This window comes from Chanodichthys erythropterus, chromosome 4 (assembly GCF_024489055.1).
Source record: "Chanodichthys erythropterus isolate Z2021 chromosome 4, ASM2448905v1, whole genome shotgun sequence".
Classification (NCBI taxonomy): Eukaryota; Metazoa; Chordata; class Actinopteri; order Cypriniformes; family Xenocyprididae; genus Chanodichthys; species Chanodichthys erythropterus.
The window spans coordinates 3,335,090-3,357,047 of NC_090224.1; the positions used below are offsets into that span (position 1 = coordinate 3,335,090).

The window sequence follows — 21,958 nt, forward strand, 5'->3', positions numbered from 1 at the left end:
TAATTTAATGCAGCCTAGAAAATAATGGCCCGCACACTCCAGAAACACTCAGCTGGAAAATATGTGTTTTTCCCTTTTAAAAATATGAATCTAGTTCGACATTTTAGTTCGCATGATTCCACTTCATCAATCAATGACATGTTACTTCATCATTTAATAACATGATTCAAGCGATTGAAGTGAAATAATATCATCAAATTAATCTTCACTTATGGACATTAGGTCTCGGATCTGATCTGTGCAGATGCAGTGAAACAGAAAGAATCCAGCACGTTTCTTGATGAAGTTGCCTGAACGGACTCATTACAGCCGAGGGTCAGCTGTGGGTATGTGTGTGGGCAGTTATAAAGCTAATGGCTTGCAGGGGGCAGGTTTTAATGACCTTCTAATTAAGTCTAACCCTCCCACCATTGACCAGATCATGTAGTGGAGGTTAAAGGTCATTTACATAGAGACTGGTAACCAGTGTCCACCACTGAACTAATTGAATTGGGAATACCTATTTGCAGAATATATCCTCCCATTTTTCCCCACAGAGTACATTACTTTTTATCAGTCCCCAACCAAAATAATGGATCTTCCTTCTGTCTTTTACTCTCTGCCTTGTCCATTAGTGAGGGACATGAAGGCTGGTATCATGGCTTGAGAGATTCAAAAAAAAAATTTAGTAGGACATTTGCTGAACTGAACTTCCTGACTTATTATAATTAATGTAATACCCAGAATGATTCCTAAAAATTCCTAATATATATATATATATATATCTATATATATATATATATATATATCTATATATATATATATATATATATATATATATATATATATATATATATATATATATATATATCTTGTGCTTTTAAGTGCATGCATTGAAATATTATAGCAGAGTGACAGTTTTGGTACTGTCAAACCAAAAATTCTATATAATTTTTATATTTTTTTCTAGTGGGTGCAGGACACAATAGTTCATTTATGTAAGTGAGGATAGCAAAATAAAGTAAACTGTGACATATTATACCCAAAAATTCTTCATACAGTGAACTACCAGTAAAATTGATAAAAATTTGGAACCAAAAATTATTCAGACACTTTGACCTGACCATGTTTTTTTTAAGTGTTATCTGACATAATTAAAATTATTTTTTTCTGACACAGTTTAACTCTGAGATCTTGTCATATTTTATTACTATTTTTTTTTAAACTATAGTGAATAAAATGTTCAAGGTGTCTGATTACATTTTGGTTTGATTATATATATACATACATACATATATATATATATATATATATATATATATATATATATATATATATATATTATTTTAATATTAAACATTATTATAAGGAAGAATATTATATATATATATATATAGATATATATATATATATATAAGAATGACATTTAAAGTGATCCAAAGTAAGCCAAAATATATGGAAAAATTATAATATAATATAATATAATATAATATAATATAATATAATATAATATAATATAATATAATATAATATAATATAATATAATATAATATAATATAATATAATATAATATAATGTAAAAGTTCCACACTGAAAAGGTAACAGTAAGAAAAAAAAATATTGTTTTATATTAATAATACTTTATAAAAAAAAGATCAGTTATTCATGACTTTCACTGTTCCCTTGGGAGAGCGTTTCAGGGGTCTATCCTGTCCTCTCAGCCTCCACTCCTCCCCCCTACCCCCTAATGGGAGGGTGTTAATATAGTCGCTTTTCCCCTGGTGTTAAATAGGAACAGTTTCTCTTGTGTTAATTCTCCATTTTGTCGCTGTCTGTGTGCAAGACCTCTGAGTGTTCAGTCTCTTATTCTGCACTAAACGCTCAGCTACCCCCTCCCCTTTCTCTTTCCCCCTTTTCCCCTTTCTTTTCACTTTCCCCTCTCCTTTCGTGAGGCCATCTAGATTATGTTGCTAAGGAGATTTTTTTCGCCCTCTCTCTTTTTGCCTTTTTTCCACTGTTTTCCATTGATTTGGTGTTAATGCATTTTCAATGCCCCTTGGTGTGTGCTGGGGGAGTGGGGGCACTGTGAGTGCAGTCTTCACACTCACTAGAGGAATTTTACTCTGAAGGGGTCGATGGAGGGGGGGGACTACCCAAAGAGAGCCACTCAAGTGAAAAATTAGGTGATTTTTACCAAGCATGGGAGCTGGCTCACCGAGACGCACACACACGCTCACTCACTCACACACACAAACCGAGTAGCACGGTGACCACCCACTCCTCTTGTATTTTCTATCCTCTCTTCAGAAAACACTCACAGGTGGACTTGCGAGAGCTGCTATTCTCCTCGCTCGTGCCAGTAACACTGTATGTGGAAATAACCATCACTCTTCAGGAGATCTGTCAGCTCCACTTGCAGCCTTGAAAATGGAAGGAAAGAAAATAACACATTAAAATTATAAAAAAGTTCATTAACACTTGATTCCATGACTATCATGAACCTTTTTTTTTTTTTTTTGATCACCGGACACCCCTTCCCCTATGATTGTAAGGCATAACAATAGTCTAGTGGTATTATTTTCATGTATTATGTAAGGAGACCTGAGCTGATATGCTGATATTTAAAATAATACTAATTAAAATAATAAATATCTCATTACATGCCAACACTCGTTCGTGGTCTTGCAATAGCAAATATTTTGTAAAATGTGTACAAAAACTGCATGATCGTGCATGAATGTCATATTTTGGATTCAAAGCAGCAAATTTCATGACAAATTTAAAGCATCTTTTTATCTACAATAAATCTGGAATTTCCTGAAGGAAAAAAATGTTTATTATTTTGCTTTTCTTTTTTTTTTTGGAAAGTTTGAAAAATCCACTTGGATCAAACATTCGCGGGGCCACATCCTCAGTTTGAATGCCCGTGACATTTCTTCTTGAATCTGATTGGTCATTTGCAGAATTCTGTGATTGACCAATCAGAATCAAACAGACAAATCTGTGGTCAAATATTTATATATAATGGCTATTAAATTGTATAACTGATTATTGGACTCCCAGGAAACTGATTACCTGCGTTGCTGTGATATTTTAAGGTCTTGTATCATTCTGCAGGCTTTTTCTTCTCACTTAATAAAATAATTTAAACTCAGAACAATATCAGTTTATTTATTTGGTAAGCATGTTACATGATACAGCCCTGTCAATGCTTATTTTACAATAATGACCGGCTAAATATACAACATGCCCCTGGATGTATAAAATCATCCCTTTATCAATTTATGAATTAGGTCACCAAATTAACCTCAGTGAGATTAGCTGCCAATAAACCATTCGCAAATTACATTTGTATGAAGTGAGTGCAATAACTTAAAAAAGGTTGCAGGATTGCAGGATAATTATATGAAATGTTCCAGGCATCTTTTCAACACGTATCTCTCTACTGTCCTAGTTTATTCCCCTCCATTGTCAGTCACTCTGTAATTTTTGGTTGCAGTTATGGTGTGAATGGTGACCTCAATGGTTTTCTGTTTTCCCTTATAGAGTGGTACATGAATTATGTCTTGTTTTTTTTTTTTTTTTTTTTTTTTATGATTCTCTCTCCCTTCCGTCCTGTCTCCCACAAACAGGACAATGTTCTTCTCTGCCCAGATGTGCAGAGGATTTTAATCTCTGCAACCACTTTGTGGATTCTCCATCTTAATCAGCCAATCAGAGAGCAGCTAAATAAGGAACTGGCAGGAACTAGAGCTGTCGACACCCACTCCAGCTGCAGCCACCTAAAAGTCAGAGGTCATGACATGCGTCTGATTTTATATGATGAGTCGCCCCCCAACCACCCCACCTGCAGAATTTCTCTGTCTAATTCATGCTCCATTTTTCACTTTTTGTTCAGCTACAACTCAATTAGAATAATAATAATAAAAAAACATTTATCGATAAAAATCTGCAAATTTAGAATGCAGGAGGGAAGTTTCTGCTTGCTTATCTTGTGTGTGTTCAGGTTTTGTCACTGCCGCTGTGTAAATGTTACCAGAGCAGTGGGGCCACACATGACCTTGCATCGTTAACCCCAAAACAAGAGAACAACTACTGCTAGACAGTTTTTACAGCTGACAATCATTGCAATGACTTTGTCTAGAGGGCATAGATCAATCCAGAACCCTGATTTATGCGTGTCCATCTCTAAAGACTACTGAAGTCACCAGCAAGTCATATAGAGTACCTCAGGGATAAGGTGTTTTTGTAGGCAAAACCCGGAAGCGAGTTAGCATTTTAGGACTTCCGGTTCCATCGCCCTAAAGTCTATGGGTTTTTTTAATGGGTTTTTGCTTAATCGCCTGAAATAAGATCTGTGGTTAACAAAGCCTCTAAATTTTTTCATGTTTTGATCTATGACATAAAACACACCAGTTATAACCTGCTTGTGAGTTTTCTAAACCTTTATTGTGTCTTAAAAACGGCGGTTGCTAACAAATTGCTAAAATGGACTACTTCCTTTGGTGGGGATTTTAGACATCATCATGACAAACAGGACATTTAGACAGCATTTCTCATGGGAAAAAGTGGAAAAGTATTCATACACAGCACAGATCATAATCAGCGAGAATGTTTTTAAATAAAGTTGTTTTTTAAATGAAGTTTGAGCAAGCTTGGTCAAAATGTATAAATGTTGTGTTAACTTGTAAAGACTATCTTGATAGACAAAACATGAGCTTATTTTTTGTGATCTTCCAAAAGTCTATGGGAAAAATGCATAGGCTTTCAAACGATGGAACTTGTGCGCCGCTAACTTCCGGGTTGGCCTACAAAAATACGTCATCCTTGAGGTACTCCATTGTACAGAAACTGATTTAAAAAATGTAAAATAAATGTGAACATTTGTTTCACTTACAGTTGATTTAGATGGAAATAAGACTGTCCACAATAAAGAAAAAAATCATTAAAAAAATTAGTTCATAGAAATGTACTGCACACATTGAAATAATTTTGGTTGCATGTATGTATTTGAAAAACTTTTAAAACATTTTCAAAAAACCTTTTTGAATGAATTACTCTAAAATGTCAAATCAAGTAAAAAGTACAAACAGATCAGACGAACACAACTGAAGATATATTTTAAAATATCCTGGCTCTTCCAAGCTTTATAATGGTAGTGAACGGGGGGCGTTTTAAAGCCCAAAATAGACGCATCCATCCATCATAAATATAATCGATACGCTCCAGGGGGTTAACAAAGGCCTTCTGAAGTGAAGCGAAAGAAGTGTAAGAAAAATATCCATATTTAAAGGTGCCCTATAACTTTTTTTTAAAAGATGTAATATAAGTCTAAGGTGTCCCCTGAATGTGTCTGTGAAGATTCAGCTCAAAATACCCCATAGATTTTTTTTTTTAATTCATTTTTTTAACTGCCTATTTTGGGGCATAATTAGAAATGAGCCGATTCAGGGTGTGTGGCCCTTTAAATCTCGTGCTCCACGCCCCAAGAGCTTGCGCTTGCCTAAAACAACATAAAAAAAAGTTCACACAGCTAATATAACCTTCAAAATGGATCTTTACAAAGTGTTCGTCATGCAGCATGTCTAATCGTGTAAGTACAGTGTTTATTTGGATGTTTACATTTGATTCTGAATGAGTTTGAGGCTATGCTCCGTGGCTAACAGCTAATGCTACACTGTTGGAGAGATTTATAAAGAATGAAGTTGTGTTTATGAATTATACATATTGCAAGTGTTTAAAAATGAAAATAGCGACGGCTCTTGTCTCCGTGAATACAGTAAGAAACGATGGTAACTTTAACCACATTTAACAGTACATTAGCAACATGCTAACAAAACATTTAGAAAGACAATTTACAAATATCACTAAAAATATCATGATATCATGGATCATGAACAGTTATTATTGCTCCATCTGCCATTTTTTGCTATTGTCCTTGCTTGCTTACCTAGTCTGATGATTCAGCTCTGCACAGATCCAGACGTTAATACTGGCTGCCCTTGTGTAATGCCTTTCATAATGTTGGGTATATGGGCTGGCATATGCAAATATTGGGGGCGTACACCCTAACTTTTACATAGCAGTCGGTGTTATGTTGAGATTCACCTGTTCTTCGGAGGTCTTTTAAACAAATGAGATTTATATAAGAAGGAGGAAACAATGGAGTTTGAGACTCACTGTATGTCTTTTCCATGTACTGAACTCTTGTTATTTAACTATGCTGAGATAAATTCAATTTTTGAATCTAGGGCACCTTTAAAACTTTATAAATTCAAATAACTAGCTTCCACCAGATGACCGTACACATACTGCACATACTGTGCCAAATGAATAACCCCATGATGCGATATATGATGCAGGATGTAGGAGTAGCGTAAGATTAGATGCCTCTAATGGTTTAAATAAAGAGGACTGGGCATCAAACTCAAGCTCCTCTTCTCTTATATCGAAATCCTCTGACATTTCTCTTTAAAATTTATGTTTTAGACTTCTAATTCACGATCAGTGTTTTGTTTTGCTCTATCCTCTGTGCTTCAATGTTAGTCATTACATCATGCATTGGGTCAGGGGTTACTCTTCCGCCACAAATCATTATGTACGGCCATCTGATGGAAGCTAGTTATTTTACTTAATAAAGTTTTAAAAATGGATATTTTTCTTACAAAAACCCGTTGCTTCACTATAGATAATTTTTTTATGATGGATGGATGCTTTTTTGGGGGCTTTAAAACATGCCCCCCATTCACTACCATTATAAAGCTTGGAAGAGCCAGGATATTTTAAAATATATCTCGGATTGTGTTTGTCTGAAAGAAGATAGTAATATACACCTAGGATGGCTTGAGGGTGAATAAAGCTTGCGATAATAGTTTTGGGTGAACTATCCCTTTAACTTGTCTTAAAAATTATCTGGTTTGGGCTTTCTGGGATGGTCCTTAAATGGTTCAGGTCATACCTGTACTTAGAAGGGAGAGGTTATTATGTGAGTATCGGTGACCATAAGTCTGAGTGGACATCCATGACATGCGGAGTCCCTCAAGGTTCAATACTTGCACCCCTCCTGTTCAACCTATATGCTCCCACTGAGCCAAATAATGAAAAAAAGAAAAAAATGCATATCACAGCTATGCAGATGACACCCAGATTTACCTAGCCCTATCACCTAACGACTACAGCCCCACTGACTCCCTGTGCCAATGCATTGATGAAATAAAAAATTGGATGTGCCTAAACTTCCTTCAGTTAAACAAAGACAAAACTGAAGTCATTGCGTTTGGTAACAAAGATGAAGTTGCCAGGACTCTGAGCAGAACCAGAAAACATGAACACATCACACCAGTCCTCAGGTCCTTGCACCGGCTTTCAGTTGCATTTAGAATTGATTTTAAAGTACTGCTACTTGTTTATAAATCACTCAATGGCTTAGGACCTCAATACATTGCAGATATGCTCATAGAATATAAACCTAACAGATCACTCAGATCATCAGGATTAAGTCACTTAGAAATACCAAGGGTTCACTCAAAGCAAGATGAGTCTGCTTTTAGCTGTTACGCCAGCCGCAGCTGGAACCAGCTTCCAGAAGAGATCAGGTGTGCTCCAACAGTAGCCACATTCAAATCAAGACTCAAAACACATCATTTTACCTATGCATTTGCTGATTGAGTACTGTGCTATTTCCGAACTGTTTATACTTTATTTTATACACACTATCTTTTTATTCTTTCAACTCTTTTTCTTATTTTTTATTTATTTCATTTTTAATGCATTTTATATATTTTATGTGAGGAAGATTCATTTAGATCCGCTCTGATGGATAGATCCGTTTAGATCCGCTCTGACAGACAACAAAAAACTCCCTGAAATTTCCTCTTCCATACGGAAGAGGATTAGGGCCAAGCAATAATAGAAAAAAATAAAACCATCTCGAGATTAAAGTTGTTAAATTTCGAGAAAAAAGTTGAGATAAAATGTTGAGAATAAACTCGTTAAATCAAGAGAAAAAACTCGTAAAATTTTGAGAAAAAATTCAATATAAAATGTTGAGAATAAACTCTTTAAATTACGAGAAAAAAACGTGTTAAATTTCGAGAAAAAAAGTCGGGATAAAATGTTGAGAATAAAGTCATTAAATTATGAGAAAAAAGTCATTAAATTACGAGAACAAATTCGTTAAATTACGAATTTGTTCTCATAATTTAACGACTTTTTTTCTCATAATTTAATGACTTTATTCTCATAATTTAATGAGTTTATTCTCAAAATTTTATCTCGACTTTTTTCTCGAAATTTAACGAGTTTTTTCTCGTAATTTTCCAAGTTTATTCTCAACATTTTATCTCGACTTTTTTCTCGTAATTTAACAAGTTTATTCTCAACATTTTATCTCGACTTTTTTCTTGAAATTTAACGAGTTTTTTCTCGTAATTTAACAAGTTTATTCTCAACATTTTATCTCGTCTTTTTTCTCGAAATTTAACGAGTTTATTCTCAACATTTTATCTAGTCTTTTTTCTCGTAATTTTATCTTGACTTTTTTCTTGAAATTTAACGAGTTTTTTCTCGTAATTTAACAAGTTTATTCTCAACATTTTATCTTGACTTTTTTCTCGTAATTTAACGAGTTTATTCTCAACATTTTTTCTCGACTTTTTTCTCGTAATTTAACAAGTTTATTCTCAACATTTTATCTCGATTTTTTTCTCGTAATTTAACGAGTTTGTTCTCAACATTTTATCTTGACTTTTTCTTGAAATTTAATGAGTTTTTTCTCGTAATTTAACAAGTTTATTCTCAACATTTTATCTTGACTTTTTTCTCGTAATTTAACGAGTTTATTCTCAACATTTTATCTCGTCTTTTTTCTCGAAATTTAACGAGTTTATTCTCAACATTTTATCTCGTCTTTTTTCTCGTAATTTTATCTTGACTTTTTTCTTGAAATTTAACGAGTTTTTTCTCGTAATTTAACAAGTTTATTCTCAACATTTTATCTTGACTTTTTTCTCGTAATTTAACGAGTTTATTCTCAACATTTTATCTCGACTTTTTTTCGTAATTTAACAAGTTTATTCTCAACATTTTATCCTGACTTTTTTCTCGTAATTTAACGAGTTTGTTCTCAACATTTTATCTTGACTTTTTCTTGAAATTTAACGAGTTTTTTCTCGTAATTTAATGAGTGTATTCTCAACATTTTATTTAGACTTCAGGGGTCCTCTCTTATGTATGGATTTTTAATTATTTTGCTTGTTTTTAATAAATTAAAACATAAGACAAAAAATGAGACCACTGATCCACATACTCTTAATTCAGTGCAAAAGGTATTCAAAAATCATGTGACAAACTTGAAGTAAACTTTTCCACCCATTTCTCACTTTTTCTATGCAAATAGTGTTTGAATAATCATGTTTACTGCATGTAAATATCATTAAGCTTTGTTGTTTACATTGCTGAGTTAGAGTAAACATATTTCAGTCTGACTATTTCTCCTCCTCTTTTTTTTAACACCATCACTGTGTATACAAGTCTGTTCATGTACTCTACTCCGACACATTTCTGATTCAGTCTTTTATGTTTATAATGAGAGTGTGTTCGAAAAATAAATTAGAGAGAGGCTCAGAGGAGCTGACAAGGCCAGCATTAATTATGCAGTTTTCAGAGAGTTTGTTTACTCATATGATAATGGATAATAACATAGTGAGAATGAGCCAGGAGAAAATGGTAAACACAATACTAGCTGACATACAGAATTCAGCCCGAGACATTTGGAATTGCCTCAGAGATTCAGCACAATCACAATGGTTTTTATGATTAATTATGTTTTACAAATGAAAATGCTGTCAAATCTATGCGAACCGCCTCAGGGCAGAATCCGTGTCACTGTGGGAAAATAATGGAAAAGCCATTAATGTTATTGGCACACGTAAAGACTGTCAGACTCACACCTGTTTACTGTGAATATATGTTGGAAATTACATAGAAACACACTTGTACTCACTAATACCACCTGTGTGTTACACAGCACTCAAACATTGATGCCTGTGAGAACAAGTCTTTCGTTTGATGGACAGAAAAAGAGAATCAAAGACACTATAGCATTCATCATCCATTTGAACCCTTGTGGGAAAAACCTCAATTCTCAGGGACAGGGACTGAACAACAACAACAACAAAAAGCAGTAAAACTGAGCTAATTTTTCTTTTTGTCCCTCATAGGATGGCCCGTTCTTTCTTCTCCCTGGCTGGTACAAATTGGGCAACTGTGGACCTTTTCTCCTCAGAGCGAGATGTAGGATGCAGCAGGGCTGAGATCTCAGTTGGGTGTTGATGTGAAAAAAAGTTAATCCCTCATTGGTGCCGATGTGACCCGAAAAAAATCGGCTTAAAGTGGCTCCGTTAAACTGGACACTGTTTTGCCATTCAAAGGCGGCACCATTCCCCTCTCTTTCCTCTTGTCCACCCTCTCCCTCCTCTCTGCCACCCACACACACCACCAGTAGTAAAGCATTAAGACAAATACATTCATAACCCTGTTTTATTAAAGACTTGGGGCCCCTGGGTGTTGTGTAGGGGCCCTGGGGGGCCGGTGCGACAGTGGGGCGATTAGGATAAGCCTTCCCATGAGGAACACGAACATGGCACAGCAGCCACTGGGCCCTAAGATGTCCGTTCCCCTCCCACCTCGAAACCTAATCCTCTATTTCATGCACATTAGTGCTGTGTAAACGCTCCCCCAGGCTGCCTTTACAGTGAGCTCCACTTTAGAAGAGAGATGCGCTACTAAATATGCTGAGAAGCAATAATGCATGCAGACATGTTTTCACAGGGACAAGAAAGTGATGGGAAGTTTGAAAAAAACTCCTTTAGATTTGGTTTGTTAAAAAAAAATCTGTATAAAATTAGGTATTAACTGGTACACTTGCAAGGAAAAATGTTTAGAGGTGCGACAATCTTAAAAATATGGCCGATATGATCATTATTTTCATGTTGGGTCGGTAATCGATAAATCGCTAATATTAAAATTGTGTACTGACTAAATAAATAATACATTAATTAATAAATAAAATTAATAATTACACTCAAAATAAAACTCTAAAAAGTAAAATCAATCATTTTAAATGATACAAATGAAATTTAGGCATCACAACATTATAATATGGAAAGTGGATATTTTGAGATTTGCTAAAGATTACATTTAACAGTGCTATTGAATTATTTCTAAAGATTAATTCTGTGAGTGAGTGTTCAATCACGGCAGTGTGTTTGAAGGGTTAGTTCACTCAAAAATGAAAATTTTGTCATTAAAGGTGGGGTAAGTAGTTTTTCAAAAATGCTGTTGGACATTGTTGATATTTGAAATTAAGCCAAACAAAACTCACCCTCCAATCCTAACCACCCTGCTCCAAATCGGTCTTGAACCCCAGCCCATTCGCTGCTTTGAGGCGAGGCCAGTGCACTAACAATGACACTAAACACCACATTCTCTAGTAGTCATCAGTGCGCAGTCGTTTACCTCGTTTAACTCTCACTAGCTGGTCTCTGTTAGGTATGCAGTGCGAGTGAATGTTTATCACAGCTGATGTGCAAAAAAATGCTTCACGAAAAGTAAACCGCAGATGATAAACGAATGACAAGGAAGTAAAAAAATGAACATGCAGTACGCAAGAGTAAATACAAACAAGAGTTTGTTGTTAGTCACCAACAGCACAGCAGCTCCAGACCATCGATGACACTCAAACCCAGTGTTACTCACGTGTGGAGCAGAATCAAAGCAGCCTCCGCATCTGTTTTCAGGCCTTCCCACTTAGCTCTCTCCAGCACTGGAAAGCTTTTCTAATATTAATGCGTGTCCTAACGTGCTTGCCCAGTCATAAACCTTCGATATTCTTTTTAGCTCTTTTGTATTGTGTCTTATCTCTCTTTCTGCAGATTTTTTTTTCTTCAAATCTCCCTCTTGCTCGTTCTCTCTCCTCGACCGTTATACGCCCCCTAATGCTGATTGGTTACATGTTTGTTGTTGGTTTCAGCCCGACTAACTTCCAAACAGTGTTTCTGGAAAACTTCTTACCCCACCTTTAATTACTCAGCCTCATGTCATTTCAAACCCGTAAGACATTCGTTCATCTTCAGAACACAAATTAAGATATTTTTGATGAAATACCAGAGGTTTCTGATCCCCCATAACACAATTGCCACTTTCAAGGCCGAGAAAGGTAGTAAAGACATTGTTAAAATAGTCCTCGTGACTACAGTAATTCAACCTTAATGTTATGAAGTGACAAGAATACTTTTTGTGCGCAAAAAACAACAACAACAAAAATAACGAACAATTTCTTCACGATGCATGTGTGATGCTGATGCAGGAGCATCCGAGCGTCCGGGGGGGGATGAACATTGGGGGGGGGGATGAAACCATTGTTCATCCGATGATGAACAATGGTTTAAAGGGTTTGGAATGATCCTGTTTAATCTAAAAATAAGAGAAATGAACATGCATAATTAAACATAAGGCAATAACTGATATGGTAACAATATAGTGTGCATCCCTAGTGTGCATTTATGTAGAGATCATTACTGTTTTAAAAAATTAACTTAGATGTCATAGCCGATGTCAGTGCTTCGATATGTAGCACAATTATGTTTCGGGCGACTGGAGTTCAAGTCCCGGTTTGTGATCATTTTCTGACCCTGCCCTCTTTCTCTACCATTTCACTTACTGTCCTCCCTGAGAGAAAGAGAGAGTGTTAGATTACAGAATAGGTAATCTACAAAAACAAGTAGTGGAAATGAATGCACAATTAAAGGTGCCGTAGAACATCTTTTCAAAAGATGTAATTTAAGTCTAAGGTGTCCCCTGAATGTGTCTGTGAAGTTTCAGCTCAAAATACCCCATAGATTTTTTAACTGCCTATTTTGGGGCATCATTAACTATGCACCGATTCAGGCTGCGCGGCCCCTTTAAATCTCTCGCTCCCTGCCCTCCTGAGCTCTCGACTATAAGTGCAGTTATACAGTGCATAAACAAAGTTCAGACAGCTAATATAACCCTCAAATGGATCTTTACAAGATGTTCATGCTGCATACATGCATCGATTCCTGTGAGTATAGTATTTATTTGGATGTTTGCATTTGGTTATGAATGAGTTTGAGGCTGTGCTCCGTGGCTAACGGCTAATGCTACACTGTTGGAGAGATTTACAAAGAAATAAGTTGTGTTTATGAATTATACAGACTGCAAGTGTTTAAAAATGAAAATAGCGATGACTCTTGTCTCCGCGAATACAGTAACAAACGATGGTAACTTTAACCACATTTAACAGTACATTAGCAACATGCTAACGAAACATTTAGAAAGACAATTTACAAATAACACTAAAAATATCATGTCAGTTATTATCGCTCCATCTGCCATTTTTCGCTATTGTCCTTGCTTGCTTACCTAGTCTGATGATTTAGCTGTGCAGATCCAGACGTTAATACTGGCTGCCCTTGTGTAATGCCTTGATCATGGGCTGGCATATGCAAATATTGGGGTCATACATATCACGACCGTTACGTAACAGTCGGTGTCATGTTGAGATTCGCCTGTTTTCCGGAGGTCTTTTAAACAAATGAGATTTATATAAGAAGGAGGAAGCAGTGAAGTTTGAAACTCACTGTATGTCTTTTCCATGTACTAAACTCTTGTTATTCAACTATGCCGAGGTAAATTAAATTTTTGATTCTAGGGCACCTTTAAAAGATCGACTGACATGGTACTGATATATTGTACATTCTCTAAAGATGTTGATATTATGTCATGATTCATTCATGTTTTGATTAATGTCTTTGATATGTGTTCTCACTTTTCAATTTAACAGTCTTGTGGTTAAACTCTTTAATGCTGATTCACATTAAGAGTATGCAGAAGGAGGCCTGATATGTGTTTATGTGTCTGCGTGAGAAAGAACTGTTTCTGATCAGTGTGTTTGAAAGTAGTGTGTGGGCTTCTGTGGTGTGTCCCAAATCATTAGTTCTAGCATGTGTGCATTAGAAGTTTGTCGCTCTATAGTAAAGATGAGTGTGAGCAGTCTCAATGTATATGCCAGCATTTAAGTTTTAAATATATGTGTGTGTACTCACTGCTGTTTTGTTGTGGTTTGAGATTCTCTTGAAGCTCAGGCCTTTGTGTTGTAGCTTTTTATAGTGTCTGAGGGTTAGAAGAAAAAAATGCTGGATTCACTTGACTGACACAAGAAGCAAAAGCCACTTCAGAGGAGAAAAAAAAACAAGAAAAAGGTCTCAGTCCACAATTTGGTACAATGTATGCTTCTCTTGTCACTATGATTATAACCAGTGACAATCAGCATTAGTCCAAAAAAAAAAAAAGTTTACTTACATTTGAAAATGACGAAAGTCATTGCTTTAGAAAAAATATCAAACTGAGTTGCATATGCAAAAAAAACCTAATAATAATAATAATAATAATAATGAATAATTAATAAATAAAATACCCCCCCCCCCCAATATATTCTATTGTCTATTGACTTTTTTGATCAAAACTTTCTAAAACCACTTTATTTTACTAGAAACGTGTGATTGTGCTATCTTTCTTCCATATAAATATTCTCTTTTCTAAAGCATTGGCATTCATACATTTGAAGTGTGACTTTTAAGTGTCTGAATACTTTTGGAGCCACTGTACCACAAACATGTCACTGTCAACTGTCATTTTTATCAATATGAGTACGGCCACTCTTATTACGCCCACAGATTTCTCATCTTGAATTCATTCACTCTCTTCAGTTGAACTGACAGTGATCTGATGCCTGGCCAACTTCCAGCTGTATGTGTGTGTAGCAGCAACAGAAGAAGAACGAGAGATCAGAGAGAAAGTGAATGTGTGAGTGTTCGGCCTGAGGCAGCGTGCCATAAAGTGAGATTAGCGGTCATAATCTGCTGAAGCATGTGTGTGTGTGTGTGTTACTGTCTCTGTGGTGTGCGGCGGAGAGGTGAGTCCTATGGCCTCTGCTCACTCACCCAGACAAATGTTAAATCTCCATTTACCCTATACACCAAAAAACATGCCAGTAGACCACATACAAAAGCAACATGTGAGGCTCATTGTCTGAACTGTTTTATCCCAGGGCTCCATTCCCCTTTTTATGTGCTGTAAAATAAATCATATTCAAAATCCAAATTCGAATTCAATGGCAACTCGCTAGCAAAGGACTCCTTCACATATCGCAGACATCAGGCCCTTTGATATGTTTCATGACTGATTGATAACGTGTGTTGACTTGCAATGAATGCTTTGTGGGCTTTCTGTAGTCAGGCCTTCTATTATATTACAATTAGAGGCTTGTTTATCTAATTACAACTCTATCCTGTAAATAGTTCACATCCCATTTATCTATCCGTTCTCACACTCAGAGAGACAATATAATCAAAATATAAAAAGAAAGGAAGGATCATTCTGGAAAAGAGAATGAGACTGCGGTCTTCCCAGACAAAACGTGGACAGTTGTGTCTCACACACAATTTGAGACAGTTCACAACATTAGATTACTTTAAACTGGGAGGGAACTGCCAAAAAATACTACAAAGATGAACAGATTAGAAGGTGAAGAGAGAAAGAGAAAGGGAGAGACTCTTGACCCTGACGTGGGGGGTGTTGGAGGATGATTAAACAGAAAGAAAAGAAAAAGAGAGACATTAGACAAGACTCTGCACATATAAGTCCATTCATTATTGCCTCAAGAGTTTTTTTCCCCCCCGCAAAACAATTAAATGCAATGAATGAGTGCTTTAAATATAGTCCTCTATTCCCAGGATACGTTATATATTTATTCAATGTTAAATTTAAAGACAGATGATGACAATGAAGGGACTCACCGCGCAGTATCATCTACTTCCCGCTGGAGTAAGTTCATTGTGTGGCACATACTGCCCCCTATCGGCGCATGTGAGTAATGAACACTGCTTTAAAAAAAAAAAAAAAAAAAAAAAACTCACTTTTTTTGTTTTCTCAAAACTCTACTACAGTCACACTCAGAGTTACATTTTGTACAATTAAAATAATTAAAATCTTATAGGCTAAATTGATAGTGCAAAATAAGTAGGCTAGGCTAATGACAAACTGTTTAGCCCATCCAGTCTTTAACATCAGAATAATTAACACATCACACGAAGTTGTATGTTAAGCTATATTGTGAGGTTCCTGTTTCATGGTTTCAAAGACGAGCCGTGGAGGATGTAACCTTTAGAGACGACCTGCCGCGGTCACAATGCAACTTTTGTCACATCAAACAACAATCCTTTCAGTTTCCACTAATGAATGCGCATTGTATATAATATACCTTTGTTTTCGCGTAGCATCTCGAATGAACTGTCTCCAAATATAGGACACTGTTGCAGTTTTCAGAACAGCATATTTTGGGATAAAAATTTAAGAAGTAGCAGTTTGTGTGATCAGCGCGATGTGTGAGAAAAACGGAGATGCTTCCACTGAGTGGAACTGTTCTGCCATAAAGGGTTAGTTCACCCAAAAATGAAAATAATGTCATTTATTACTCACCCTCATGCCGTTCCACACCCGTACAAGACCTGCGTTCATCTTCGGAACACAAATTAAGATATTTTTGTTGAAATCCAATGGCTCAGTGAGGCCTCCATATAGCCAGCACTGACATTTCCTCCCTCAAGATCCATAAATGTACTAAAAACATATTTAAATTGGTTCATGTGAGTACAGTGGTTCAATATTAATATTATAAAGCAATAAGAATATTTTTTGTGCACCAAAAAAACTAACAAAATAATGACTTATATAGTGATGGCTGATTTCAAAACAATACTTCATTAAGCTTCAGAGCGTTATGAATCTTTTGTGTCGAATCAGTGGTTCGGAGCGCCAAAGTCACATGATATCAGCAGTTTGGCGGTTTGACACGTGATCCGAATCATGATTCAACACATAACGCTCCGAAGCTTAATGAAGCAATGGCCATCACTATATAAGTCGTTATTTCTTTTTGGCGCACCAAAAATATTCTCGTCGCTTTATAATATTAATATTGAACCACTGTACTCACATGAACTGACTTAAATATGTTTTTAGTACATTAATGGATCTTGAGAAAGGAAATGTCATTGCTGGCAATGCAGGGCTCACTGAGCCATCGGATTTCAACAAAAATATCTTAATTTGTGTTCCGAAGATTAACAAAGGTCTTACAGGTGTGGAACGCCATGAGGGTGAGTAATAAATTACATTATTTTCATTTTTGAGTGAACTAACCCTTTAAAGTAGCCTACTTCAATAAAATACCTCCAACCAAACACAAATTAATGTTTAATTGTGTTTCTGTGGCTATTTTTAAAGCTATAGTCCTTACATACATGGATGAGTCCTTGGGATAAAATGATGGCATCATTAGGAATAGAAAATGAAATCTCATTTTGGGTATTTAGGCTACACGATTTCAATGGGAGCTTGTGAATGTACTCTGGTGTTGAATGGATCAACTTAGAGGACATTTCTGATTATTGTGCTGTTATTTAAGTCCATTTCTGCTTTAGAATAAAAAGGTGATCTGGATATGCACATTTCACAGTAGGCAAAAAAATTGTTAAGCATGTCCAAATTCACAGTATAGCAACATAAAACAGTAGGGGGAAAGTAGCCTACCTATATGACCTACTACTTCCAGTGAGATTTTGAAGTGTGCATCTGATGGAAACTGAATGGCAGTGAAACAACGCAACTGAAGCTGGTAGGTCACATGACAACGACAACATGACGATTGTAGTTAGGCCTATGTCTAGATTATATATTCTATATACAACACACTTTTTTAACAGTTGTAATTACTTGTTCAAAAGAAGTATAGGCTATACCTACCCTGCCATATTGGATACAACTCTCATTAGAGTATTAGTAGCCTGTCTGCTTAATATCTGCTAACACTTTATTTTAATGCTCCACCAACAGACATTACTGACAATAAGTAAGTTTGCAATTACATGTTACCTTATTCTACTACACGAACCCTAACCCCTGACTGACCCTAACCTAACAGTCTACTAATACTCTAATGAGAGTTTGTTGACATGTGGTTGCAAAGTTAGTTATAGTTGGTAGAGTGTCTAAAGTGGACCATCGAAATAAAGTGTAACCTTTTATTTTGTTACCCTGAGGCAGAAACAACCTTCCAAAAGTATTCCCTTCCCTTGTCTTTAAAATTTTTCCCAGTTTAATTGATTATTTGTTTTTGTGAGCATTTTTTCTATCCTTATGCTGCTAGCTGTAAGCATTCCCAATACATTTTTCTCATTATTTTTTTCCAAAGTAAATGGGCTATGCCATCCACATCCCATTCACAACTCTCTAAAAAGTAGGTCAGTGTTCTCATTTCTCTCTATTTTCATTCCTTTTCAAGAATTTTTGGAGAAACACCTGAGACAACATTTATATTAAATGACACATCACAGAAACATCACATAAACCTTCTGTTTGGTCATTGCTGTAAGATACACACAACAACATTGATGTCCCTTATCTTCTTGACCAGAGAAACCCTTTGAGATTCCACCCCCCTCTTTCTTTCTCTTTTCTCATTACAGAGATAAGTCTATACTGTCCCACTATCCCATGATAGCCATGCCTCTCTGATGTCTGTCTGCTTTAGATACATTTCTGCATGCCATTTAAAACTTTACCTTTGAACAATCCCTCACGTCTCGTCTGTCACATCTGACAGGTCACTTACAGGATAGCAGCACTATTCATTAGAAAAAAGACAGCTCATTGCACTCCCTCCATCTACTGCCCTAACAGCCGTCTGGTCGCTGTGGAGACGAGGAGACAGTGAGAGATGGTCTGGTCAGAAGTGCCAGGGATGGGTGACGTACAACAGCTACAAACAACACACCCAAGAGAGAAGATAAGAGAAGACTGCTCATTAACATGCTCTTTCTCACACACACAAATAAACACACTGGCACATTCAAGACATGATAATGTCCACATATGCTTGCTGCTCATTAGCATTATTATATCAATTATTTATTCACACATACGTAAACAACATTTTCAAAGTTCCTAATGAAAGTGCAGGAATTTTATTCAGTGTGCATCCTGTTTACCTAAATTTGCATAATTTTAATCATGCCACCTTTTTTTTTTTTATTGATTTTGTAAAACTTTCTACTTGCTCACATTCATTTTTTTGGCATTTACTCTTGATATTTTACATTCATTATTTATTTTACATTCATTCGTCCAGAAACTTTTTCTTAGAACACACCCACTCTAAAAAATAATGTTGGCACATTAAATAATAATTTTTTTAGTTATGACAACTTCAAATGGAATTTACGGAAGAGGATTAGGGCCAAGCAATAATAAAAAAATAAAACCATCTTGAGATTAAAGTTGTTAAATTTCAAGAAAAAACTTGTTCAATTTCGAGAAAAAGGTTGAGATAAAATGTTGAGAATAAAGTCATTAAATTACGAGAAAAAAGTAGTTAAATTACGAGAACAAATTTGTTAAATTATGAGAAAAATGTCGTTAATTATTGCTGGCATTATTGCTTATATATATATGTAGTGTTTACCTTCATCAAATCTCTTCAGCACAGTGGTAACCACACAATCTTTTAAATGACAAAAACACTAACAGGCCTTTTCCTTCACAAAAAAAAAAAAAAAAAATCTTTAAGATACTACTTCGTTTAAAAAACAAATCAATTAAAGCAATTACATACAATATAGAGTTAATGCAATGATGTTATACAATGTTTATAATGTCAACAGAACTCAACAAAATAATGTTTACAACTTAAAAGTTTTAGTTAAATATATTAGTTTTTATTTTTAACTTGTATGCATTTATCGAGGTTGTGGTAACAAGTCCCCCGAATTATTATTATTATTTTTTTTTTTTAGAGTTTCCTCCCTTTTTTTATCTGCTTGCCTCACAATTCTTTGTAAATCCTGCTCTTTCAGACTCACATCTCTGTTCTGATTTGCTCATTACGGCCATACGAGTTTCTATTGTTCTCTTTCCTTATTATTATCTTCTTCTCAGTCTTGTTGAGATGAAATGTGCACTGCGTCTGATCCCCATGCTGGGGGGTCTGAGTCGTTGGCTGGCCTGAACTAGAATACCGACTCCAGTCTGTGATATCCCACTGATTTATGATCAGTACTTCCTGCCCTGAGCTTAACCTCCAACATTATGACCAAACAGGCAAAAAATATTGCCAGAACACCTTCTGCATTTAAACAAATGATTGAGTTCTCTCAAAATAATCAATAAATGTCCTCAGTAACACAACTTTAATCAATTTTAATTTGGTCATACAAAATGTCTCACTGAATCAATATATTCTTGTCAAATAAACTACAGATTTCTTGCTTGGCAAATTATCAGTTAGCAAAACAATTTGTCAATTAGTTCATTTTAATCTTGCATATGGTTATAATACATTAATATTACATTGATATAAAAGTTTCTCACATTAAAATTTAATAATTCTTATATAAAATATTAATGTTTAAGTTTGTTACATAAAATCTATTTCAAATAAATGTTGTTTAATTGAACTTTCTGTATTTCAAATAATCCTGAAAAATGTATACACAATAATATTAAGCAGCACAACTGTTTTAAATATTGAGCAGCAAATCAGACTGGAGTAATGATGCTGAAAATTGATATTGATATCAATATCAATGATATTACGCAACGTCTCTCTCACTGTGCAAGCAAGGGCTCACGGGTGCTGCGTAATATCATTGCACTGCTGCAGCCATGATACGGCAACAAAGTTCCTTGATTATTACGCTGGAATGAGAGTATAGTTCCTAGCCATATCAGCCTATAAAATCACAACTTTTTATTTTCCGTCGGTCTTAGTACACGATTTAACTACAGAAGAGTCAAGTTTTAAATTTAAAAATAATTCTTTGGTCATTTTTAAGCGCGATGCTAACGGTCTAATCAGATTCAATGAACTATGCTAAGCTATGCTAAAAGTGGTACCGCCAGAACCGGAGATCGGCTGAATGGATTCGAAAACGGTAAAACTCAACTGTTCAACTCTAGGGGAGTTGGAAAATTAGCCTATTTTCAAAAAAAGTGGAGTGTTCCTTTAAGGCCATATTGGTAGTCTAATTGGTAGTCACATTTCATAGCAGTGTTATTAATCTTAACTAAAATGAAAACTATAAAAAACATAATTTTCATTAATTGGAATAAAGCAGATATATAAATAATTCAACAATTTGATGAATAACGTAAAACTTAATTTAAAGTAAAGATAAGTCAAATAAGTTTAATTCAAATATTTCTAAAACTTAAAAATAAATTAAAGCCAAGTAGAAACATTTTAAAAAAATAACAATAGTGAAAATAACAGCAGATAAATTAGTAAAACTTAAACTGAAAATATAAAAATAGTAGCTAATTCACAATATTTATAAATACTAAAATTGTATAAAAATAATTCTAAAATAACACTTTCATATTCTTCCCATATGCAGAATATTTTTTTTTTTTCCTTCTCAGATATCTGTTTACATTGGAGCCTTGTAGGCAGCACTCTGAGCGCAGTTTGGGGGACCCGAGATTGAGTCCCAGCTTGAAAACCTTTCCCGATCCTGTCTCCCTCTCTCTCTTTTTATTTACAACATAATCCATTTTCTCGAAGAACACATACACCTTCATTCACTTATCTAATTAATCCTCATTTTTACACTCTCCCTCTCTCTTTTCTGGTCGGTCTATCAGTTGTCTCTGACATTGTTGAGACTCATGGTCAGCATCTTAGTACTCCATAAACTAACCTTACCCTAACCCTTAAGGGTCAGATGTCAATACAGCATAAACACAGAGACAGGCGGACTGGCCCATCAATCATACGGCATCCCATGACAGCTGAGCTGGAACACCCATAGCTCCACATCCTGCTGGTTAGAACTGCATATAC

General features: G+C 35.3%; 1 long non-coding RNA gene across 1 annotated transcript; it reads right to left on the reverse strand.

Moving 5' to 3' along the window:
* Positions 1-1,971: 1,971 nt before the first annotated feature.
* On the reverse strand, positions 1,972-21,951 carry LOC137018353 (uncharacterized). Its single transcript, XR_010894900.1, has 3 exons — positions 21,816-21,951; positions 14,106-14,172; positions 1,972-2,399 (listed from the first exon to the last, which is right to left on the reverse strand). It is a non-coding gene; the product is annotated as an uncharacterized lncRNA (long non-coding RNA).
* Between the last annotated feature and the right edge of the window lie 7 nt (positions 21,952-21,958).